Source organism: Rattus norvegicus, chromosome 15 (genome assembly GCF_036323735.1).
Source record: "Rattus norvegicus strain BN/NHsdMcwi chromosome 15, GRCr8, whole genome shotgun sequence".
Taxonomy (NCBI): domain Eukaryota; kingdom Metazoa; phylum Chordata; class Mammalia; order Rodentia; family Muridae; genus Rattus; species Rattus norvegicus.
Genome location: NC_086033.1, coordinates 82,825,873 through 82,851,257, shown reverse-complemented (window position 1 = coordinate 82,851,257; position 25,385 = coordinate 82,825,873).

Here is a 25,385-nt window from a genome sequence, read left to right as displayed (position 1 = left end):
AATTCTGATTTCCAACATAACTTCCAGTCCATTGTGAATGTGGATCTGTCAAGATATAAGACAGAGTATATTTAACTTAGCTGTGTGTTAGCTTGATTTACTGTTTGTAAACATCTAGACATATGGTATATGGGCCTCTGTTAATCTTCTTGAACTAGATCCACAGGTTTTATTGGTTAGTACAAAAGGAATAGTGAGCCGCCAATGAGGAAGACTGAGTTAGTAACATTTACAGGTAGAAAGCATTTTTAAACAAATTTGAGGAAAAGTCAATTGTTCTGTCAATAGCACACTCTCTTGTTAAAAACATCCTTATGGCAATTGAATTTACAAAAGCCATAACAGGGACGTAGAAAATCAATCATAAACCTAAGCTCACACAGTTAGTACTTGTGAGAGAGCTTCAGGATCAATTAATTCCCAAACAATGTTCTTTTGCTCATACCCTCCTACCTGAAACTGGAGAATAATGAAGTGCTTTTGCTTTTGCAATATTAAAAAAAGAAGAAGAAGAAGCATTTCCCCGAAGACAAATGTCTGCTCACGCAACCAAATAACAAAATTTGATTTTGTTAGTTGAGTCTATAAATTATCTCCTGACATATATCTAGTTCCAAAAATAAGCTGAGTTCTGGGTCACTTCCTAGATACAATTCTTTTGTTAAAAGCACACTCTGTGGTGGGCAATGAAAAGACACTGCTTAGCATTGTTTGACATTATGGTTTAACACTTAGTAAACTATTACAACCACTTAGTTTAGTGCATATTTAGTAATAGAGAAAAATCATACATACTTTAATAAATAATCATTAATACAACAAATCATTAATATAATAAAGACCAATAGTACATTAACAGCTAGACCCAAAAAGCTTTAAAATATACTAAATAAAGCAGAAGTTCTGATATTCAATCTTCATTTTCAACTTGGTTATGAGAATGCTTGTTTCCAGAGAGGTTGAACTGAAGAGAGAAGACCCATCCTCAATGGGGATTGTACCTTTCCATTGCCTGCCATCCAGCCTACATAGAAGGAGAAAAGAGAATACAATATGAGCCCCAGAGCTTAACTTTCTCTCTGCCCCTTGGCTGCAGATACAATGGACCATGTACTTCACATGCTCACAGACATGACTTCTATGTCAGGATGGACTTCACCCCCTTCCTTTGATTGTTTTGTCAAGTATTTGGTTACGGCAGTTTCTATGAGTTGATTTGATGACTCTAACGACTGTGCCATTCCCAGATTTCTCAGCCCTTCACATCCATGGCTTCCAGCTCTTACATTCTTCCTTCACCCCTGCCCCCTCATTAAGGCTACATTAATATTTGTCCATAGGTATAAACATAAATACTTAGAAAGCAGGCTGACAGTATTTCAAATTAGCTAAATGATATTACACCTTTGGGCTCTTAATGACAGGACTGCCAATATTTGGGGTACTCTTAGAGATAAATCTTGAGTTATAAAATGACCATGAGTCCTAGAAAATACAACAATAGAATTTTTTGTATTAAAATTGCATGTTTAGGTATCAAGTTGACTAGGGGTCGCTGTTCCTGGATGATCTTCATTGTCAACTTGATTGGGTTTGGAAATACCTATAAGACACAATCTAGGTGTCTCTGTGATGATGTTTTCAGCAAAACTTTAACTGAGAAAGGAAGGCCCACCCTGAATATTGATATTCAAATGATTGTGGGTCTGGACTGAATAAATGAAGTTGTGGGAGGAGGGGAGAAGGAAGCCTGCATTTGTCTCTTTTTTGTATCCTGTAAATGCAATCTGACCAGCTACTTTATGTCTCTACCTTGAAAGGTAGCCAATATCTCTTCTTAACCTGTGAGCGAAAATTAATTGATCATTATTTAATTTGCTCCTCCTAGGCACTTTGACACAGTTGCAGAAAATCCTGCACTTGAATTAGAAAAGAGTTATTTTGCTTACAACTTCAGTTGGTATTAACCACAAAATGTTAGTGATAAATTCCTAAGTATGTTAAATGAGTTGAAAATGTTTAAGTAGACTTTAGATACTTTAGTAACTTATAAATAACATTTCTCGAGACAAAATGTTTATTTGGTCATGGTGCTACAGGCCTGTAATCCCAGAGCTTGGAAGATAAAGGGAAGCAGGAGAATCACAAAGTCAAGGTCAGCCTCCCATAGTGAGTTTAAGGGCAGTCTGGGCTATATACAGTGCCCTTTTTGTTCGTTCATTTGTTTGTTTGTTTTAACAGGATAAAAAAATGAACATTATCACATATACATGTTCCTGTGTCCTGAACACACAGATCTGTGAAGCCACCAGAGGCTAGCCTATGATATACTTTATATTCCTAGAACTGAAGATCTGCTGAGAAATTTTGATAATAATTAGGCTCAGAACTAAAATGATGTGTGTGGAACAATGTCCCATCTCCACTAGACAGTGACAAATAGGACCCTGAAATTAACAGAGTATCATTTGACTTCCATACACAGGACCAGGAAATCTGAGGATGCTAGATGGACACCATGAACCAGTAACCCTCATCCTTGGAATGCCCAAACTCTTTGTTAGACATCAATGAAGGGATTATACACCTGGGACACAAAACATTGTATCATGGGAGCCTACCATGGAAAACCTCCTCACAGTTTGAGGGTCATTGGTCTAGAGAATGACCTCGGGACAAGAGTCAACAGCATGACAATGATCAGAAAAAGATATCAAGTATTAGACATAGCCTGTGTCCCTGGTACATCCATCATTTGTTCTCCTCCTGGAACTTTAAGGGCAACAGTCATTAACTAATACCAACAAGGTAACTAGGACATTTAAAGACTCAGTAATCACTTGTAAGGATTTGCAGGTATAGTTGGGGATTATCCCTGTGGAAAAAGGAAGCAGAGCCTGCCTTCAATTTGTAAGCAGTCTCAGAACATCAAAATATTGGTATTTATTATTAATGAGGTCATATATGCATCAACTTGAGCATTTTGTAATACATGTAAATATACAATTACATGTGTGCTACATAGCAATTTAGGGAAGAAAGGGTTTATTTTGGCATATGGTTTGAGGGTATGGCCATCATAGCAGAGAAATTATGACAGCAGAAGATCAAGGCATATTGTCACATTGTATTCATACCTTCTAATCCTTCCTAAGGATTTGCTAAGTCTAAAAGTCAAGAGATGCTGTTTATGGCCTGCTGGAGTTCTCCTTTATTCACTAAAGACCTCAGCTCAGGGAATACAGCTATCTAGTTCCCCTAATTCCAGCAAATTGTCTCATCTCAATTAACTTAATCAAGATAATCCCTCACAGTCATATCCGGAGGCTTGTGTCTTTGGTGACTCTATATCTTGTTGGATGGGATGACATGATACTAAAAATTACTGGTTGTTTATCTAGAATTGAACTATAACTGGTTGTACTGACTTCATCACTACTAAATTTCTATGAGGAGACACCATGACCAAGGCAACTCTTAGAACAGAAAGCTGGGGGCTTATTGACAGTCTTAGAGACTTAGTCATTATCATCATGGCAGGAAGGAGACAGGCATGGCACTGGAGCACTAGCTGGGAATTCTGCATCCTGATCTGCAGGGAGAGAGAGGAGGTGAAGAGGGGGAGGGGAAGAGAGGGAGGGAGGGAGGGAGGGGGAGAGAGAGAGAGAGAGAGAGAGAGAGAGAGAGAGAGAGACTGGGCCTAGCACACCCATTTGGAACCTTAAGCCCTCCATAGCTCCTCCAAAAAGGTCATGCACCTTCTAATCCTTCCTGAAAAGTATTTGCTAAATCTCCATGGATCAAACAGAGACAAACTGCCCAGCCTCACTGTAACTACTAATCAATACTCTCCCACTTCCCTAAGAGATCTATACTAAAAACATTGCCTCCTATATCCAGCTATTGGCTCTCGGATCAACTGAGGTTTCCTGTGAAGGTACAGATTCAAGCGGAGAGTCTGAAATTAAGTGTCCCAAACCAGGTGAGTGTAGAAAGTTTGCCAGATCCTTGCTATGACATTTGTAACTTAGCCACTAGGGTCTAATTCCCATGCTTATCTTTAATGACCTATGTACGGTTTTCTTTAGATACAGACTCATTAAAATATGACCCAATGCTGGTCACTAAAAAACATGAACTTACAGACTGCTGACACAGTTCTTAATCTTACCTGCTCTGACTTTTATCCCTACCATTTTCCTAAGACTGTTCTCTCAAGACCTGAGAATTCTAATTTCTAATTCAGCAGCATTCTCTCAGTCCTGAGGGTCTCTGTCCTTAAGCTTCTTCAACACTTGTTCTGATTAATCTCCTTCTGCCTCCCCTTGTCTATCTCCATGTTTCCCTCCTTGTTTATTCTTAAAACTGGCTATCCACTGGTTCTACCTAGGACTGTTTGTTAATTTGTCTCCCGCTCTTCCTCCTTCTCCTCTTGCTTTTTCTCCTGCTCCTCTCCCTCCGCATCTCCTTTCCTTTTCTCTTTATAACTCATCCCTCAACCTCAACCAACAGCGTTGATGTAGTAGAGCTGCCTTGACGTCATCCCCATAGCAAATTGTTATCATTCCTGCCAATTCCACATTCAGCGGCCCCATGAGAGAAGTAGAAGTTCCAAGGACATTATGAGTATTGACTTCCTTCAACTGGTCCTAGTATCTGACTGTTTGACTCCTCACAGGATACCGCTGCATAAGTGTGGAATACAAGGTCTGTCACTGATGGCTCCAGACTAGCCTATGGCCTCATGCTTCCATGAAAGCAATTTCATTTCTGCTCAAACTAGTTCACCCTGTGCTCCCCTCAGTGACTCAGCAGCCACCTTACCTCTCTGCCTTTGGGTGCACTGTGTATCACTCTCCTCGGTAATGTCTTCCTTCCAGCCTTGCCCTCTCTCCTTCAACCTCAAATCTGGAAGTCTCTTGTCTCTTGTCTGGCAGTCTTCAAGTACCAATTTGCATCAAGGTTGCTAGTGAATTTCTCGTTTCTCTTTCCAAAAGTTCAAAAATACTTCAACTCATGACCCAAACGTTTTTCATTCTTTTATAATGCCAAGGCCTCGTTTATGCCGCTCTAACATTCAAACACTGAATAGCAGCCCTATTCTCTTTTACAGAGTAAGAGGGTCCCATGCTTTCTGAGTCTCCAATTTAAATATTATAAGTATCAAATACAGAGTTCCAACTTACTTAATTTACTCAAATATAAAAAACCTCAAGCTTGAATTACCCTAGATGCCTAGAACAAATGAAACTCAAGACGGATGATCAAAATGTGAATGCTTCACTCCTTCTCTAAAAGGGGAACAAGAATACCCTTGGCAGGGAAGAGAGAGGCAAAGATTAAAACAGAGACTGAAGGAACACCCATTCAGAGCCTGCCCCACATGTGGCCCATACATATACAGCCACCCAATTAGACAAGATGGATGAAGCAAAGAAGTGCAGACCGACAGGAGCCGGATGTAGATCGCTCCTGAGAGACATAGCCAGAATACAGCAAATACAGAGGCGAATGCCAGCAGCAAACCACTGAACTGAGAACGGGACCCCCGTTGAAGGAATCAGAGAAAGAACTAGAAGAGCTTGAAGGGGCTCGAGACCCCAAAAGTACAACAATGCCAAGCAACCAGAGCTTCCAGGGACCAAGCCACTACCTAAAGACTATCCATGGACTGACCCTGGACTCTGACCTCATAGGTAGCAATGAATATCCTAGTAAGAGCACCAGTGGAAGAGGAAGCCCTGGGTCCTGCTAAGACTGAACCCCCAGTGAACTAGACTGTTGGGGGGAGGGCGGCAATGGGGGGAGGGTTGGGAGGGGAACACCCATAAGGAAGGGGAGGGGGGAGGGGGATGTTTGCCCGGAAACCAAAGAATTTTTATTAAGTATTAAATAAATAAAAAAAACTGAAAAAAAAACAAACCTCAAATTTCATATGTATGTATTTGTTTAGAAAAATTGGCTAAATCTCTTTGATCACACAATTCTTTCACAAAAATGCCAGTCTATTCCTTTAAAAAGAAACTGTATGCTTGATTTCGATGTAAACTAATGATTGTTTTAGGGATGTTAATGGAAATAGAAGACTCCTTTTTAGCTGGAAATAGAGTCAAAGTCATTTTTTGATCATGGTAGAGCACGGCTAACACATCATACTGAAATTTCTTCAGCAAACATTAAATTCCTCTTCCATGAAAGAGATAATATTGCATGCTAAACTACATTAAAAAAAAACTTGGAATTACCAGAAAATAAAATCTCTTTCTCAAGTTTTGTGTGCTAATGGGATTGAAAAAAGAGTGATTCATGTAGAGTAATTCCTATTAAAGTTTAAAATGCATTAAAATTAAATAAAGGGCACCCCTCAAGAGCACATATAATTTACATTTGGGTAATAGGAGAATAGATGCTTCCTTTACAGAATTTTCCGTTAGTGTGCTATGGGCATTGTCAAGTATTGATGCCTTCAGTTTATAGGAGTTCAATCCTAGAAGGAGAATTTTAAAATCCATTTGCTCTGGTCTCTTAGAAAAAAGTGTCAATTATCCACATTTGTATCCATTTCCTGATAGTTTCCCCCGTATAATTTTATTGATAGCTCTCTCTCCCTCTCCCTCTCTCTTCCCCTCCCTCCCTCCTTCTCTCCCTCTCTCCCTCCCTCCCTCTCTCTCTCTTCTCTCTCTCTCTCTCTCTCTCTCTCTCTCTCTCTCTCTCTCTCTCTGAGCTAATGGGGCAGTATGCTAATTACTGGCTTGTTACATTGTTATATCACACATACACACACTCAGGAGGATTTTGTTAAGAGTATAGAATACTCTGCAAATGAATGGGACCCAACTTTGTTCCATGGAAGCAGCATGTGGTGGTGACACAGAGGGAAATTCGGGCTGAGCTTTAGCAATGCCCTTGAGCTAGACTTAAAGTGAAGCCCTGATCTACCTCTCAGAATGGCCTTCTGGGGAACTTACTCTGCCCTGTCTTCACGGGACTCAGCAATGATTCCAGCTCTGCAGTTAAACGATTCCTGGAAGAGGGAAAGACCACCATGCTTCTTACAGAGAACCTGAGCCTACAGCCCAGACTTGCTGGAGTCTTCCTCTATCAGGATGGAAAGAATGCCATCCTAAGTCCGTGATGTTCCCATTTTCAGTGAGTCAGCTCTTCTCAGGTCTCAGCTGTGCAAGACCTGCCCCATAGCACCCACCCTGGCGAGATGAAGATGCTAGAAACAAGACCATCCAACTAAGAAGCTCTGCGCAACTAAAAAAATGGTGCTTCTCTGGGCCGACAGAGCCTCCTCTAAGAGGCACGGTTCAGCAAACCTATTGAAAGATGGATTTTAACCAACCCAATGTCCTTGTCCCCTGGCTGTCCTTATCTTTAGCCTTTTCCACAGAAGCTCTGACTAACACTATGCATTGTTCTCCCTTCAAGTATTGGAGACAAAACAGTAACCTTTGGATGTGTCAGGCTGGAGATCTGTGATGTTCAGCAACACCTTGGTAACAGTACATTAAGGGAGATCTTTTGATAATAAGCCCCCTGATTACAGCTCTGCCATATCCGGTCTGCTTCAGACACGTCATTACCAAGGTTATAAGCAGATGCTTCTAAGATAAAGCCTGACTTGGAGATGACTCTCAGAGTGGTTTATTTGTAAGACCCGTCAGAAAATTTCTCCACTGGATCAAATTATTTTAAGCCTGTCTTAGGTGACTTCATGTTACAATCCCTGCTTATTGCAGGCAGTCATCGGGTCCTCAAACAACCTTAGAAAAGAAGTCTCACTGCATTTTAATATAATTCCAGGGAACTTTTTGTTATGAGAAATGAAAAACAGACATTTACACAATTATGTATATACAATGTATATAAAGTTGTATACTTTAGCTATGTGCTGCAATTTCATTCTTGGTAATCTGCCAAGCAGATCTTAGTTCATTCCTGCGGGGAAGCATCCCTCTGTAGGGTCAGTCTTCCAGCCCAAGGCCCAGACAAAATCTCATCCTCCAGAAAGAAGGGACCTTCTTGAGGGTGAGGAGAGAGAGAGGCTAGAATGCCTTGCAGGTGACTGGGAAAGGCTAAAGGGCAGGAGATAAGTGGGAAGAGATTCCTTAGAACCCTGTTACCTCCATTCTGCACCCGGGGCCTAGAACCGAGGAAGTTCTCAATGTATGTTTACTAAGTGACTATTTAGGGCTTGGGAACTCTGGTGCTCAATGACCTTGTGAACGCAACATCCACGGAGGGTCCAGTTATTTCAGATAAAACATTCCAGGCTTCTTTCTCAGATGATAAGGCCAGGCCAAGCTGAGCCAAGTAGGCTCAGCTGTTCTCACTTTTAGACATAATGAAAATGTCTATGGCTTGGGAGTGGGTTCAGTGGAAGAGTTAGTGCTTGGTTAACATGCATGACACCCTGGCTTCATTCTCCAATAGAGTAAAGAGGGGGAAGAAGAAAGCAAATGCTTATAGCCATATGTCCATTATAGCATAAACATATCCTGACAGGTCTATTTAAAAATTGCTATTGAATTCACCAAAAATATTGCTATTATTATTAAGGCTGGTTCCAGTGGACTAAGGCAGATCATAACATTTTATAAACTTCTAACATGCAGTGACACTTGCCTCTTAGGGCGAGTCTCATCAAACTGAAGTGCTGGTTTCGGGCTTACAGTTCAATCCATTTCTCTGACTCACAGGGGTGGAGTAAAACAACAACCTTCTCTGGCCCCTCAGTCTGAGTTTTTCAAGTCACTGGGTGATTATGCATTTATCAACTGACCACAGAAGGTGCTAGGGAGAACCATGGTTTATAATTACCACCCCACAATGGGCTTTTATGTATTCTAAAACAGTCCTCACATAAACATATTAGATCAGAGAAAACAAATAAAACATAAGAGCGTCACTGAAGGAAGTCTGGAAAGGTAGGGCAGGAGGAAATACGCAGAGCCAGCTAGAACATTGCCCAAAAGGGAACTCCATACGCCAGCACCTCTACACCCCAGGTACAGGGCACACCAGCTACAATTACTGCCTGTTGCAAACGGATGCAAAACTCTGGCCAGACACAGTACAACAGAGCTTCCACTGTGCATGGACGTGTGCAGGGATATATATAGAGAAAACGAAATGCTACCATGGTTGAAAGAAGGTATGTATCCCTTTGTGCTAACTTACTGAGTCGGGTAACTGAGTTTAGACTTAAACCTCCTTCCCCTTCCAAAGCCTTAACTTTTGTTCAGTTGATGGTCTCTAACACAGGAGCCACACCCCCACCCCACCCCACCCAGTCCTCCACAGAGGACGTAATTCAAGATCCTAACAGGCACAAGAAAAAAATTGCACCAAATTTTCTACAGACGTATCTTTCCTCTATATAAACACGCCTATGATAAAGTTGAGATCATAGTTAGGCACGGCAAGAGATTAAAAACAAGAGTAAAGTAGAAGGATTACAGCAATCCATTTCAATGAAATCACCGCCATCATCATCGTGATCATCACCATCATCGCTGTCACCATCATCATCACCGTCATCATCGTCACTGCTGCACTGCGGGGCCATTGTTGATTAAAGTAAGGACCGCTTAAACACAAACACAGCAACATCATGAGAGTCAGTGATCTTAGCCCAGATGCCATGTGGGATTGGATGGACGGAGTGCTGAACATGTCACTAAGAAAGCTGCACACAATAAAACATACACTGTTTATTTCTAGATATTTCCATGAAGTCTTTCACCTAAAATCTCAAAAAGCAAAACAGCAACTAAGGACGTAACTTTGGACAACACTTTCATAATTGTTATTGCTATGTAAGAATTAAACCTGTTCCGGAAAATCCTGAGGGGATCCAGAGAAGGCTGGAGATGTGTGACACCTGAGAATTTATAACTAGGCTCAACAGTGGAACTGAACGGTAGATTTTCTGTGTGATTTTTACTTCAATCTGTGTTCTTTTCTAGTTATATCAATTTAAAATAAGAGAAAAAAAGCAAAAACAAATAAATTAAGAGCAGTTCAGTTTCGGGGAGATTGACTTTTAGTAGCTTGTTGATATAATGGTTGGACATCCTCAACATTCAAATAGGACCAGTTCTGAAATGTCCTTGACAGTAAATAGGAATTGTGACGGTTGAAAATAAAGCCCAAAAAATGTTTATTTGTCCTCAAAAGTGTTTTGAGACTTATATTTAACTGTAGACATGTTAAAAACTGAAGGTCTTAACTGTTTCAAACAACATAGCAAACACCAACACCACAGAAGATGAAGGAACCGATCTATAATCAGCTCCTTCCGATGGTCCCTCAATGGAAGAGATGATCAACTCTGCGCATGCCTGAACCTAAACAGAACCAAATGAAGACATGATGCGGACAGATAACGGCAAACAATTAAAACTTCACTCGGTACTTCCGTGCCCAGACAAAGGGTTACACATGCTTTCCGTGAGCGCGTCCTCTTCATTTTCAACAGAGGCTCTTCTCATCTGCTCTGTTGCAGCCTGGGCTGAGGAATTCTGGGAAATGCGATTTCCACCTGACACCCTCCTGTGTCAGTTCTTCCAAGATGAACTCTCAGGGAGCTACATTTACAAGAGGAATAACGTAAGAAAGTGTCCTGACACTTTCATTGTGATTTTTCCTTAATGCTCAAAGAAACCCCTCTGCCAACTTAGTGTTGCAAAGACCGAAGACGGTTTGTACAAATCTTACTATTTTGTCTCAATATACAAATGTGAAGTTAAGTTTCTCAAATCAAGTACGTTTGGATATATTTCCTTCTAGGCAAGATCTTAGAAATTCTTGATAAGCAACCTACTGTTCTCTGAACTTCTGTCACAATAAAATCTCTAAGGGAACGTATTTAGAGGCACCCAGATCACTAACATCAACCATCTTTTCCCCCACCCCAGAATATTATGTTATTTAAGGAACTGTAAGCGTTAACCACTACAACAGTGGATCCCTGACCAAATGGGTTACATAAATATCACTGCATATTTCTTTTCCATTGAGTATTCACTTACCTTGTTCTTAGAAAAATAACATAATAGTAATTGTTTTCACTTAAAAATTATTTGCATTTAACAACTTAAGAATACAGAGTATACTTTCAAACTTAAGCCATTCCCCTGTAGGAGGAGGGGAGGAAGGATTATAGGAGCCAGAGAGGAGAAGGACACCCAGAGAATCAAGAAGCCAGGACTCATAGATGCTAAGACTGAACCAACAATCAGGGAGCATGCAAGGCTAGAGGTCTAACCCAGGCCTTCTGCGCATGTGGTATAGTTATGTAGCTTGCTGTTTGCATAGGACACCGAAGAGACAGAGTGGGGCTGTTTCTGATGCTTTGGCCTGCTATGGGGACCCTTGTCTTCCCACTGGGTTGCGTAGTCTAGCCTTAATATGAAGGGACGTGCCTAGTCTTATTGTAACTTGATATGCGACGTTTGTTTACTATTCCTTTCTGAAGGGAAACAGAGAAGTGGGTGAGGAGAGGGTGGAGCTGGGAGGAAAGGAGGGAAGGGAAACTGGGGAATGTAATACATAAGAGAATAAATTGATTTTAGAAAATTCATAAACACTTGGAAGGGGGATATTTTAACCACGTGAGTCATGTTGCCGTAAATAAAATACTGACGTCAAAAACAAAGACATTACAATGCTCTTTTTAAATTGATGAACCTGTGATTGTATGTGTGTCTATGGGCACACACATAGGTTCGGGTGGAGGCCTGATATCCTTCATCAATCACTCTTGTTTATATATTAATGCAGGGGCAATCACTTGAACCCAGAGCTCTCCAATCCAGGTTGTCAATTCTGTCTCTGCTCCCGAGTCCTGGGAGTACAGGCGGTCCACCAAGCCAGCATAGTCCTTTCCATATATGACATGTTGCAATATTTGAGGTTCTTTTTTTTTTTTTAAGAGTACACTATAACTGTCTTCAGACACGCCAGAAAAGAACATCAGATCCCATCACAGATTGTTGTGAGCCACCATGTGGTTGCTGGGAATTGAACTCAGGACCTCTGGAAGAGCAGTCAGTGCTCTTAATGGCTGAACCATGTCTTCAGCCCCTCCACCCCCCGACCCCGAGGTGAGGTTCTTAAAAGTTGTTTTGCATCTAGCTTCTTCTTATTGTTGAAATCATACGAGGCTAATAGTTTGAGATGGTTTATTCACATATTTTCTTCATGACTTGACTTCTGGAATTTGAACTTCACACGGGAGCCTCACTGTAGCGAATTTTACCTCTATCACTATGACAGACACTTCCGTTTTCCTTCACTGAGTAGGTCAGCCCTGCTCTATCTCGTGATCAGGAAAGCCTACTGACTGCTGCTGATTCTTCTGAGCTGATGCAGAGGCTGCCCTCGTGTAGGTCTCTGCTAAATTATTTTATCCCTCAGAGTTGCATAGCTGCCTCCTGCCATCACTCTCAGCCCAGCTCATAGTTGCCCTCAGTACAGATCACGTGGATGACGTTCTTTGTCTTCAGGGCAGAGCTGGCTCAGAAGCAAAAGCTTTCTTTTAACTGGTCATCGGGTCAAATCGCAAACCTATTAATAAATTAATACAGAGTTTCAAGGAATATCTTTAAAACATGGTAGAAAATAACTAGAATTATAAGCACAAAGGGTGGAGCTGGAGAGATGGCTCAGTGGTTAAGAGCACTCACTGTCCTTCCAGAGGTCCTGAGTTCAAATCCCAGCAACCACATGGTGGGTCACATCCTGTAATAGGATCTGATGCCCTCTTCTGGTTGTCAGAAGACAGCTACAATGTACAATGTACAAAATAAATAACTATTTAAACACACACACACACACACACACACACACACACAATTAGAACTAAAGGGGGAAAAGCTGACCCAAAGTGGTCAGCTTGTTCAGCCTTCCAGAACATCTTCAATAAAATTTCTATCTTTTCATAGCAACTACCTGATTGGGCAGCAGTCCACCATGACACATTTTGCCTGAATATTTTGGTAAAAATATGCAATGGATATAAAAAAATATGCAACTAGACTTTCCTTACCTCTCTTCTTAATTCTTTTTTTAAATCTCAGTACCTTCACTAAGGCTGCTTCTGAATCATTCGATTCTTAGCGAGTCTCCAAGGTCAATACTATTGAGAGGACAGTGTTGAGTATTGTTATTGTCACGCTCTGACGAGTATGCATCTTGGAGACTCACAATGGGTTCGTATCCATGTAAATCTGTAAGATCGTAGGGATCCGTCATCCAGAGGCAGTTATTTAAAGATGCCAGGCCCCATGGTTCATATGCATGCCTCGACTCTACATCCACGGCAGCCATCGAGTAATAGAAAGTCTTGGAGGAAAAGTAAATATCTACAAATGTTTACATAACACCATTTCTCTGCGATCTACACTACATTAGAGACTATAACTTAATCTGGAAATGTTCAAAAGAATATGATGGGGGGGCTGGCTTGAAGCAAGATTTTGACCTATAATGTAAGAAAATTGAATATGCACAGGTTTTGGTGTCTCCAGAGTCTTGGAAACTCACAGATAAGAAGATGCCACAATGTATATCTAATAGTCAGAACTGGACATGTCTTCTCCACCAGCGGTTTTATTTTGTAACACAATTCTGCTGTACCATCTACCTAAACAAGGATGTACTTTTAAGGAAAGAACGGGGCCTCCTTTTTTACAAATGAAAGATTTCCCTTTTAAAAACTTATCTTTTTATTATCAAATATGTCTGCTGTATGGATTTGTTGTGTATATATGTGTTTGCATGTGTGAATGTGTATATGCGTGTATGTGTGTGTGAGTGTGTGTGTGTGTATGTGTATGTATGTATATGTGAGTGTTTGTAAGTATATATATGTATGTGTATATGTGAGTGTGTTTGTGTGTGCATGTGTATATATGTCTGTGTGTGAGTGTGTGTATGTGAGTGTGTATGTATAAATATGTGTGTGGGGGTGTGTTTGTGTGAGTGTGTAGGTGTGTGTGTGTGTGTGTGTGTGTGTGTGTGTGTGAGAGAGAGAGAGAGAGAGAAAGAGAGAGAGAGAGCACCTTTGCAAGGGGAAAATGAAAGGACTATCAAGATGCTTGCTTTCTCAAATTGCATTTAAAAATACTGTCAGGGATGTGTGTTAGCTTGAGCACATGAATGCTGTGATAGATGTGTGGAGGTCAGAAGACAGCTTTCAGGAGTTTGTTCTCCTTGACAACTGTGGATTTTAGGGATCAAACCATTAGGCTTGCATGGCAAGGGTCTTTACCAGCTGAGCCAACTCACTGGTCTCAAAGCATTCTCTTTATTTATCCTTTTTCCTCAAAACGGTGTAACAATTAGTTTAAGTCTCTACAGAGAGGGAATTATTTGCGATGGCCATGTGATTGGTAGCTACCAAAATGCTCTACGAATTTGTGCACTAGCCTTCAGCTAGAACCCTCTGCTCTTTTTCTAGTATGTGTGTCTGTATGTGTATGTATGTATGTGTATATGTATGTATGTATGTATGTATGTATTTCTAGTGTCTGTGTGGATGAGTGTGGTTTGCATGTGGATGTGTGTCCATATGTGCACCTATGACAGAAATTAACTTCTGAGGTTAGAAGTTAAGGTCAGATATCATCTTTAAGTGCTGTCCACTTTTCTTTCAAGACAAGTCCTCTCACTGAACTTGGACCTCGCACTCTACCTCCCCCAGCATTGGAACTTCAGGAATACATTGGCATTTGCAGCTGTCACATAGCTGCTAGGGACCTGACCTGAGTCTTCATGCTTGTGGGCCATGCACTTTACCAACTGGGTTTGGACCTGAGCCCCCAGAATACTTAACTTTGTTGATGAGATTGTGTGTGTGTGTGTGTGTGTGTGTGTGTGTGTGTGTGTGTTGGTGGGGTATGTGAGCACTCATGCACATGTGTGTCATGATTTCTAAAAATGAATGCTCTCCAATTAGGAGGCCCACTCCATCATGCTAGGTGCCTAGCACAATGTCCAAAAGCAGGGCTCGTTCTGAATGAGGTTCATTTTATGTGGTCTTTGACTTTTTTTTGGAAAGAATGGTAGGGATGTCATTTTCTATTACACTTGTAAATGCAATCTGGGAACACTGAACAAAGGGACACCCAAAAAATAAACACAAGTTTCAAAAACACATCTGAGCATCTCATTGAGATCAAAGCCCTATGTGTTTTTGCTGGGTGTATCTTTTACATATCAGAGTATTTCTGCCTTATTGACCATTCCTCTGGACCTGTCCAAAGGGCAGATGCCTGTGAGATCTTTAAAGCCTGTGAGGAGGCTTTAAAAAGACAGTTACTTCTCCATGGCATCAACCCATTGACAGAATCCCTTTTACTGCCTGGCTCTCATAGCCTTCACTGTTAAGTACATTAATTTACTAATTAGCCCTTTAATTAGATTTGTCTACATGCGTGATTGCTCCTGCGTGATTGTAGTCATGGTGACTGGTGTTCTTTGACCACTGCGTCTCCAGACAATAAACACTTCTGCAGGTAGTATGGAAGTCTTCTATTCCTCGTAATAGGCATGCTTGGTTTTCTATCACAATAGAACTAACCTGAAATTTATTTTTCTAAAACTTCCAGTTGCTGAGTTGGACGGACTGACTCCATTTGAGTCAGGCCTTCCTAGGAAAGTTCACTAGGGCCCATTGTTTGCCATATTATTGACTTAACATTCATTAAGAGACTCATAAAAACTTACTTCCTGCATGTTCAGGGCATAGTGTTTAAGCTGTAAATATGGCAATATGGGTGTAAATATTGGCTTAAAAATCTTCTTTGAGTCATTTATTTCCTTTATCTTATTGACTCTCCATGGCCATTCCCCTCTGTTTGGACTGGCCCTTTCCCAGTCTCCAAATGTGCTTGGTGAATTCCCAGTGGCCATTTCATTGGGATTCTTCCCGTAAGAGTCAGGGGGCACCAAGCTCGGATCGTTTGTGTTCTCACTCTGTTCCAGACACTCTGTAGTGGATGAACACGAGGACGGCACTCCACTGGGCTGGCCTTTGACTCTTGGCAAAGGGTAACCTGTGCACTGAGGGAATTCACTCTGCTCTGTGGATCTCTAATGTTTGTAGAGATCTCTGTGGAAACAAACATTCAGAGAGTCTTTGTAGACCTGTCCAGGAATAATTAAGGCAGGAGATACCTACCTCTTTAAAAAAAATGTCAGGTTACACTTAAGGAGTCCCTAATTGATTCACTTGTGAAAATGATTGCTTTTCCTAGCACTTCTCCTTTTTCTCATAAACTGAGAAAAAAACCCAAAGGGAAAGTCAACTGAATCAGGACAGAAATTCATTTTTACAGCTGAATAAGCTTTGTCTCTGGTTGTTTTAAAAATGAAATAAATGGAAAAATATTTGTCGGAGAATAATAAACACACCCAGGTATTTGCTGCTATTGTAAGGCTGGGCTGAGAGTGAAGTTGCTCCGTGAGACCACCTGTGTTTCTTGGTTCGAGCCCAGCAGAGCTTCAGAATTTGTATAGTTGGGTGCAGTCCAGCAACCTGGCTGCATTCTTGGATCTCTTACTGAACATGAGGCACCAGAATCACTGGAAACTTTAACAAAAACATCAACAACTGGAAGATCCAGTGAGCCTATGCTTTGACCCCCGGGCTGCACACCCTTACATCAATCTATTTTGAATCTTCTGGCAAATGAGTTCAAGGTGGGGGGAGGGGATGTACGAGCTGAGGGTACAGCTGCTTGGTTCCCCTGAGGAGATGAAGAATCCAGAATCACCCCAAAGCACATATTTAAATGTCTGCTTTTTAATCTGTTTCCACTTGGCCATATGGATGCTTCTTTTGCAACTTGAAAAGCATCGAAGGGAAAAGGAGCATAACCCTTGTAGCATTCCATTATGGAACCTAATAAAAGCAGCACAACTCTAAGTCACTTCAGAAGCAAACGAACAAATTGCTTCTCTAAAGGAAGGAATTTATTCATCTTCAAGGAAGCTTGTGATTCAACCCAACCATCCAAGATCGATCTTTCAAAACAGTAGCTGAGGAAGGAAGGAGACAGCTGGTCTATTTTCCACTTGTCCTTTGCTTCCCTACTAGATAATTTGGATATTTCTGAAGAATCTCATTGGAATAGTTTTACTTGAGTCTCCAAATTTTGATAAGTTTAACTACTGGCATCTAAAGAAGACGATAGCTTCCTGGTTGCTGCCGCTGCAGAGAGCCCGTGGGCAGCACCCCACGAGCGAACCTGAGCCTCGGGACCACAGGTAAGACCAAATTTTCTGCTGCAAGAAAGCTGCCTGGTGAGCTTCGGACACACGGAAGCAGAATTTCTCTAGGACCGAGCACGTTCTGTGTTTACCGGAAGTCCCACACCCGCGGATCCCGGCCCGCAGCAGCTCTCTGCTCCCAGACCCAGTGAGAGAGAGACCCAACCGCCTGGTCAGGTGGGCACTCCTGAGGCTGCAGAGTGGAAGAGACCACCAACTCTGCTCACCCCTGCCCACATCCCTGGCCCAAGAGGAAACTGTATAAGGCCTCTCGGCTCCCGTGGGGGAGGGCCCAGGAGCTGCAGGACCCCTGCCAGAGACACCGCCGGACCCTGAAGGAAACAGACCGGATAAACAGTTCTCTGCACCCAAATCCCGTGGGAGGGAGAGCTAAACCTTCAGAGAGGCAGACAAGCCTGGGAAACCAGAAGAGACTGCTCCCTGCACACACATCTCGGACGCCAGAGGAAAAAGCCAAAGACCATCTGGAACCCTGGTGCACTGAAGCTCCCGGAAGGGGCGGCACAGGTCTTCCTGGTTGCTGCCGCTGCAGAGAGCCCGTGGGCAGCACCCCACGAGCGAACTTGAGCCTCAGGACCACAGGTAAGACCAAATTTTCTGCTGCAAGAAAGCTGCCTGGTGAACTCAAGACACAGGCCCACAGGAACAGCTGAAGACCTGTAGAGAGGAAAAACTACACGCCCGAAAGCAGAACACTCTGTCCCCATAACTGACTGAAAGAGAGGAAAACAGGTCTACAGCACTCCTGACACACAGGCTTATAGGACAGTCTAGCCACTGTCAGAAATAGCAGAACAAAGTAACACTAGAGATAATCTGATGGCGAGAGGCAAGCGCAGGAACCCAAGCAACAGAAACCAAGACTACATGGCACCATCAGAGCCCAATTCTCCCATCAAAACAAACATGGAATATCCAAACACACCAGAAAAGCAAGATCTATTTTCAAAATCATATTTGATCATGATGTTGGAGGACTTCAAGAAAGACATGAAGAACTCCCTTAGAGAACAAGTAGAAGCCTACAGAGAGGAATCGCAAAAATCCCTGAAAGAATCGCAAAAATCCCTGAAAGAATTCCAGGAAAACATAAATAAACAAGTAGAAGCCCATAGAGAGGAGACACAAAAATCCCTGAAAGAATATCAGGAAAACATAAATAAACAAGTAGAAGCCCATAGAGAGGAGACACAAAAATCCCTGAAAGAATTCCAGGAAAACACAATCAAACAGTTGAAGGAATTAAAAATGGAAATAGAAGCAATCAAGAAAGAACACATGGAAACAACCCTGGATATAGAAAACCAAAAGAAGAGACAAGGAGCTGTAGATACAAGCTTCACCAACAGAATACAAGAGATGGAAGAGAGAATCTCAGGAGCAGAAGATTCCATAGAAATCATTGACTCAACTGTCAAAGATAATGTAAAGCAGAAAAAGCTACTGGTCCAAAACATACAGGAAATCCAGGACTCAATGAGAAGATCAAACCTAAGGATAATAGGTATAGAAGAGAGTGAAGACTCCCAGCTCAAAGGACCAGTAAATATCTTCAACAAAATCATAGAAGAAAACTTCCCTAACCTAAAAAAAGAGATACCCATAGACATACAAGAAGCCTACAGAACTCCAAATAGATTGGACCAGAAAAGAAACACCTCCCGTCACATAATTGTCAAAACACCAAACGCACAAAATAAAGAAAGAATATTAAAAGCAGTAAGGGAAAAAGGTCAAGTAACATATAAAGGCAGACCTATCAGAATCACACCAGACTTTTCGCCAGAAACTATGAAGGCCAGAAGATCCTGGACTGATGTCATACAGACCCTAAGAGAACACAAATGCCAGCCCAGGTTACTGTATCCAGCAAAACTCTCAATTAACATTGATGGAGAAACCAAGATATTCCATGACAAAACCAAATTTACACAATATCTTTCTACAAATCCAGCACTACAAAGGATAATAAATGGTAAAGCCCAACATAAGGAGGCAAGCTATACCCTAGAAGAAGCAAGAAACTAATCGTCTTGGCAACAAAACAAAGAGAATGAAAGCACACAAACATAACCTCACATCCAAATATGAATATAAAGGGAAGCAATAATCACTATTCCTTAATATCTCTCAATATCAATGGCCTCAACTCCCCAATAAAAAGACATAGATTAACAAACTGGATACGCAATGAGGACCCTGCATTCTGCTGCCTACAGGAAACACACCTCAGAGACAAAGACAGACACTACCTCAGAGTGAAAGGCTGGAAAACAACTTTCCAAGCAAATGGTCAGAAGAAGCAAGCTGGAGTAGCCATTCTAATATCAAATAAAATCAATTTCCAACTAAAAGTCATCAAAAAAGATAAGGAAGGACACTTCACATTCATCAAAGGAAAAATCCACCAAGATGAACTCTCAATCCTAAATATCTATGCCCCAAATACAAGGGCACCTACATACGTAAAAGAAACCTTACTAAAGCTCAAAACACACATTGCACCTCACACAATAATAGTGGGAGATTTCAACACCCCACTCTCATCAATGGACAGATCATGGAAACAGAAATTAAACAGTGATGTCGACAGACTAAGAGAAGTCATGAGCCAAATGGACTTAACGGATATTTATAGAACATTCTATCCTAAAGCAAAAGGATATACCTTCTTCTCAGCTCCTCATGGTACTTTCTCCAAAATTGACCATATAATTGGTCAAAAAACGGGCCTCAACAGGTACAGAAAGATAGAAATAATCCCATGCGTGCTATCGGACCACCACGGCCTAAAACTGGTCTTCAATAACAATAAGGGAAGAATGCCCACATATACGTGGAAATTGAACAATGCTCTACTCAATGATAACCTGGTCAAGGAAGAAATAAAGAAAGAAATTAAAAACTTTTTAGAATTTAATGAAAATGAAGATACAACATACCCAAACTTATGGGACACAATGAAAGCTGTGCTAAGAGGAAAACTCATAGCGCTGAGTGCCTGCAGAAAGAAACAGGAAAGAGCATATGTCAGCAGCTTGACAGCACACCTAAAAGCTCTAGAACAAAAAGAAGCAAATACACCCAGGAGGAGTAGAAGGCAGGAAATAATCAAACTCAGAGCTGAAATCAACCAAGTAGAAACAAAAAGGACCATAGAAAGAATCAACAGAACCAAAAGTTGGTTCTTTGAGAAAATCAACAAGATAGATAAACCCTTAGCCAGACTAACGAGAGGACACAGAGAGTGCATCCAAATTAACAAAATCAGAAATGAAAAGGGAGACATAACAACAGATTCAGAGGAAATTCAAAAAATCATCAGATCTTACTATAAAAACCTATATTCAACAAAACTTGAAAATCTTCAGGAAATGGACAATTTCCTAGACAGATACCAGGTACCGAAGTTAAATCAGGAACAGATAAACCAGTTAAACAACCCCATAACTCCTAAGGAAATAGAAGCAGTCATTAAAGGTCTCCCAACCAAAAAGAGCCCAGGTCCAGACGGGTTTAGTGCAGAATTCTATCAAACCTTCATAGAAGACCTCATACCAATATTATCCAAACTATTCCATAAATTGAAACAGATGGATCACTACCGAATACCTTCTACGAAGCCACAATTACTCTTATACCTAAACCACACAAAGACACAACAAAGAAAGAGAACTTCAGACCAATTTCCCTTATGAATATCGACGCAAAAATACTCAACAAAATTCTGGCAAACCGAATCCAAGAGCACATCAAAACAATCATCCACCATGACCAAGTAGGCTTCATCCCAGGCATGCAGGGATGGTTTAATATACGGAAAACCATCAACGTGATCCATTATATAAACAAACTGAAAGAACAAAACCACATGATCATTTCATTAGATGCTGAGAAAGCATTTGACAAAATTCAACACCCCTTCATGATAAAAGTCCTGGAAAGAATAGGAATTCAAGGCCCATACCTAAACATAGTAAAAGCCATATACAGCAAACCAGTTGCTAACATTAAACTAAATGGAGAGAAACTTGAAGCAATCCCACTAAAATCAGGGACTAGACAAGGCTGCCCACTCTCTCCCTACTTATTCAATATAGTTCTTGAAGTTCTAGCCAGAGCAATCAGACAACAAAAGGAGATCAAGGGGATACAGATCGGAAATAGATCAAGGGGATACAGATCGGAAAAGAAGAGGTCAAAATATCACTATTTGCAGATGACATGATAGTATATTTAAGTGATCCCAAAAGTTCCACCAAAGAACTACTAAAGCTGATAAACAACTTCAGCAAAGTGGCTGGGTATAAAATTAACTCAAATAAATCAGTTGCCTTCCTCTATACAAAAGAGAAACAAGCCGAGAAAGAAATTAGGGAAAGGACACCCTTCATAATAGACCCAAATAATATAAAGTACCTCGGTGTGACTTTAACCAAGCAAGTAAAAGATCTGTACAATAAGAACTTCAAGACACTGAGGAAAGAAATTGAAGAAGACCTCAGAAGATGGAAAGATCTCCCATGCTCATGGATTGGCAGGATTAATATAGTAAAAATGGCCATTTTACCAAAAGCAATCTACAGATTCAATGCAATCCCCATCAAAATACCAATCCAATTCTTCAAAGAGTTAGACAGAACAATTTGCAAATTCATCTGGAATAACAAAAAACCCAGGATAGCTAAAGCTATCCTCATCAATAAAAGGACTTCAGGGGGAATCACTATCCCTGAACTCAAGCAGTATTACAGAGCAATAGTGATAAAAACTGCATGGTATTGGTACAGAGACAGACAGATAGACCAATGGAATAGAATTGAAGACCCAGAAATGAACCCACACACCTATGGTCACTTCATTTTTGACAAAGGAGCCAAAACCATCCAATGGAAAAAAGATAGCATTTTCAGCAAATGGTGCTGGTTCAACTGGAGGGCAACATGTAGAAGAATGCAGATCGATCCATGCTTATCACCCTGTACAAAGCTTAAGTCCAAGTGGATCAAGGACCTCCACATCAAACCAGACACACTCAAACTAATAGAAGAAAAACTAGGGAAGCATCTGGAACACATGGGCACTGGAAAAAATTTCCTGAACAAAACACCAATGGCTTATGCTCTAAGATCAAGAATCGACAAATGGGATCTCATAAAACTGCAAAGCTTCTGTAAGGCAAAGGACACTGTGGTTAGGACAAAACGGCAACCAACAGATTGGGAAAAGATCTTTACCAATCCTACAACAGATAGAGGCCTTATATCCAAAATATACAAAGAACTCAAGAAGTTAGACCGCAGGGAAACAAATAACCCTATTAAAAAATGGGGTTCAGAGCTAAACAAAGAATTCACAGCTGAGGAATGCCGAATGGCTGAGAAACACCTAAAGAAATGTTCAACATCTTTAGTCATAAGGGAAATGCAAATCAAAACAACCCTGAGATTTCACCTCACACCAGTGAGAATGGCTAAGATCAAAAACTCAGGTGACAGCAGATGCTGGCGAGGATGTGGAGAAAGAGGAACACTCCTCCATTGTTGGTGGGATTGCAGACTGGTAAAACCATTCTGGAAATCAGTCTGGAGGTTCCTCAGAAAATTGGACATTGAACTGCCTGAGGATCCAGCTATACCTCTCTTGGGCATATACTCAAAAGATGCCTCAACATATAAAAGAGACACGTGCTCCACTATGTTCATCGCAGCCTTATTTATAATAGCCATAAGCTGGAAAGAACCCAGATGCCCTTCAACAGAGGATTGGATACAGAAAATGTGGTACATCTACACAATGGAATATTACTCAGCTATCAAAAACAACGAGTTTATGAAATTCATAGGCAAATGGTTGGAACTGGAAAATATCATCCTGAGTGAGCTAACCCAATCACAGAAAGACATACATGGTATGCACTCACTGATAAGTGGCTATTAGCCCAAATGCTTGAATTACCCTAGATGCCTAGAACAAATGAAACTCAAGACGGATGATCAAAATGTGAATGCTTCACTCCTTCTTTAAATGAGGAAAAAGAATACCCTTGGCAGGGAAGGGAGAGGCAAAGATTAAAACAGAGACTGAAGGAACACCCATTCAGAGCCTGCCCCACATGTGGCCCATACATATACAGCCACCCAATTAGACAAGATGGATGAAGCAAAGAAGTGCAGACCGACAGGAGCCGGATGTAGATCGCTCCTGAGAGACACAGCCAGAATACAGCAAATACAGAGGCGAATGCCAGCAGCAAACCACTGAACTGAGAATAGGTCCCCTGTTGAAGGAATCAGAGAAAGAACTGGAAGAGCTTGAAGGGGCTCGAGACCCCATATGTACAACAATGCCAAGCAACCAGAGCTTCCAGGGACTAAGCCACTACCTAAAGACTATACATGGACTGACCCTGGACTCTGACCCCATAGGTAGCAATGAATATCCTAGTAAGAGCACCAGTGGAAGGGGAAGCCCTGGTCCTGCTAAGACTGAACCCCCAGTGAACTAGTCTATGGGGGGAGGGCGGCAATGGGGGGAGGGTTGGGAGAGGAACACCCATAAGGAAGGGGACGGGGAGGGGGATGTTTGCCGGAAACCGGGAAAGGGAATAACATTCGAAATGTATATAAGAAATACTCAAGTTAATAAAAAAAAAAAAAATAAAATAAAATCCATTGTTGAAATAAAAAAAAAAAAGAAGACGATAAAATGGTTCACTCATGATTAATAGGTGGGAGAGTACTCTATGTATGTAGTCGAAATGATGACTCATGCACTCGTGTGCCAGAAATGTGTATATGATCTTGGACAGGTTGTTTTGAACACTGCAGAGTTCTTAGGTGAAACAAAATTACAGGATAAGATCCTGGCTCTCCATGGTGCATCATTTCAGGAAAGCGTGTGGTATCACTAAAGAAATGTTATGTTTTTCTATATTTTAGAAGCACGGTACCAAACAAAATGGAATTTTACTGAAGGGTGGTTCACACATTTTAGTATACTAATCACCTATAAAGTTATAAGAAGCAATATCTAAAGTTTCTTGACCATAGGACTCTTACTTTAAAATATCAGCAGTAGGGAAAAACCTATTGTACTTCCAGCTCCAAAATTCCAGTTTTTGACCTGAAGTGACTTGTTGAAAATTGCCCTGGATACAAAGTCATTATCACAGAAGTTATCAATCATCTCTGAATCTTGTATTTCACAGGTAGACATATGGAAATACCAACAGAGCAGGCACATAAGGTTTTCCTGTTCTTCTGTATTCTCCAAGTTTGGAGAGACAGGTGACCTTTATGTGTACGGCCTTGGACAGAAAAGAAAGAGTGCAAATTCATCAAGATGTACAATGGCATCACTCAGTCCTGGTGCCATCCATCATATAGTTTGTCTCCTGCCTTTCTTATGAGACAATATGCCATCTAAACAACTAACGATGCCCATATCTCTGTTCGGTATTTTATTTGCCACATTATTTATCATTTATTCTTCAGAAAATAAAAGAAAGACCAGCTTAAATTAGACATATTTATTTTATTATTTTATGTATGTCTGTGGTTTGCCAGCATGTATGGATGTGTACCACATGATTGCCTGGGGTTTGTGGAGATCAGTCTCTCCGGAGACTGGAATTATAAACCATAGTAAGCCACTGTGTGGGTGCTAGAATTTGAACCCAGGTCCTCTGTGAGCAGCAATTGTCCCTAAGGTGCTGAACCAATTCTCTACCTAAAATGAAATTTTTTAAGAAAATATTGAATATCAGCAGATCCAGTAAGAGGCCTATGCTCTAACTAGAACACAGGTTTTCTAAAACCCTGTATTCATGTATGGCTGGCCCATTTCATGTTTCCTTCTCTTTTGTGATTATAAGTCAGGCACCACCGGATACAAGAGCAAAAGTAGTACCATCTGGGTGACTCTTACACATTATCAAGTACAGCTGCAGCATGAGGTACAACCGTGGCTAACTCTGGAACACAGCTTCTTTGTGATTTTGGGAAACACTTCCCAGATTTCACCTCAATAATACTAGTGTCTTCTTAATCACCAGCTTGCTATGCTTGTGTAAATGCTCT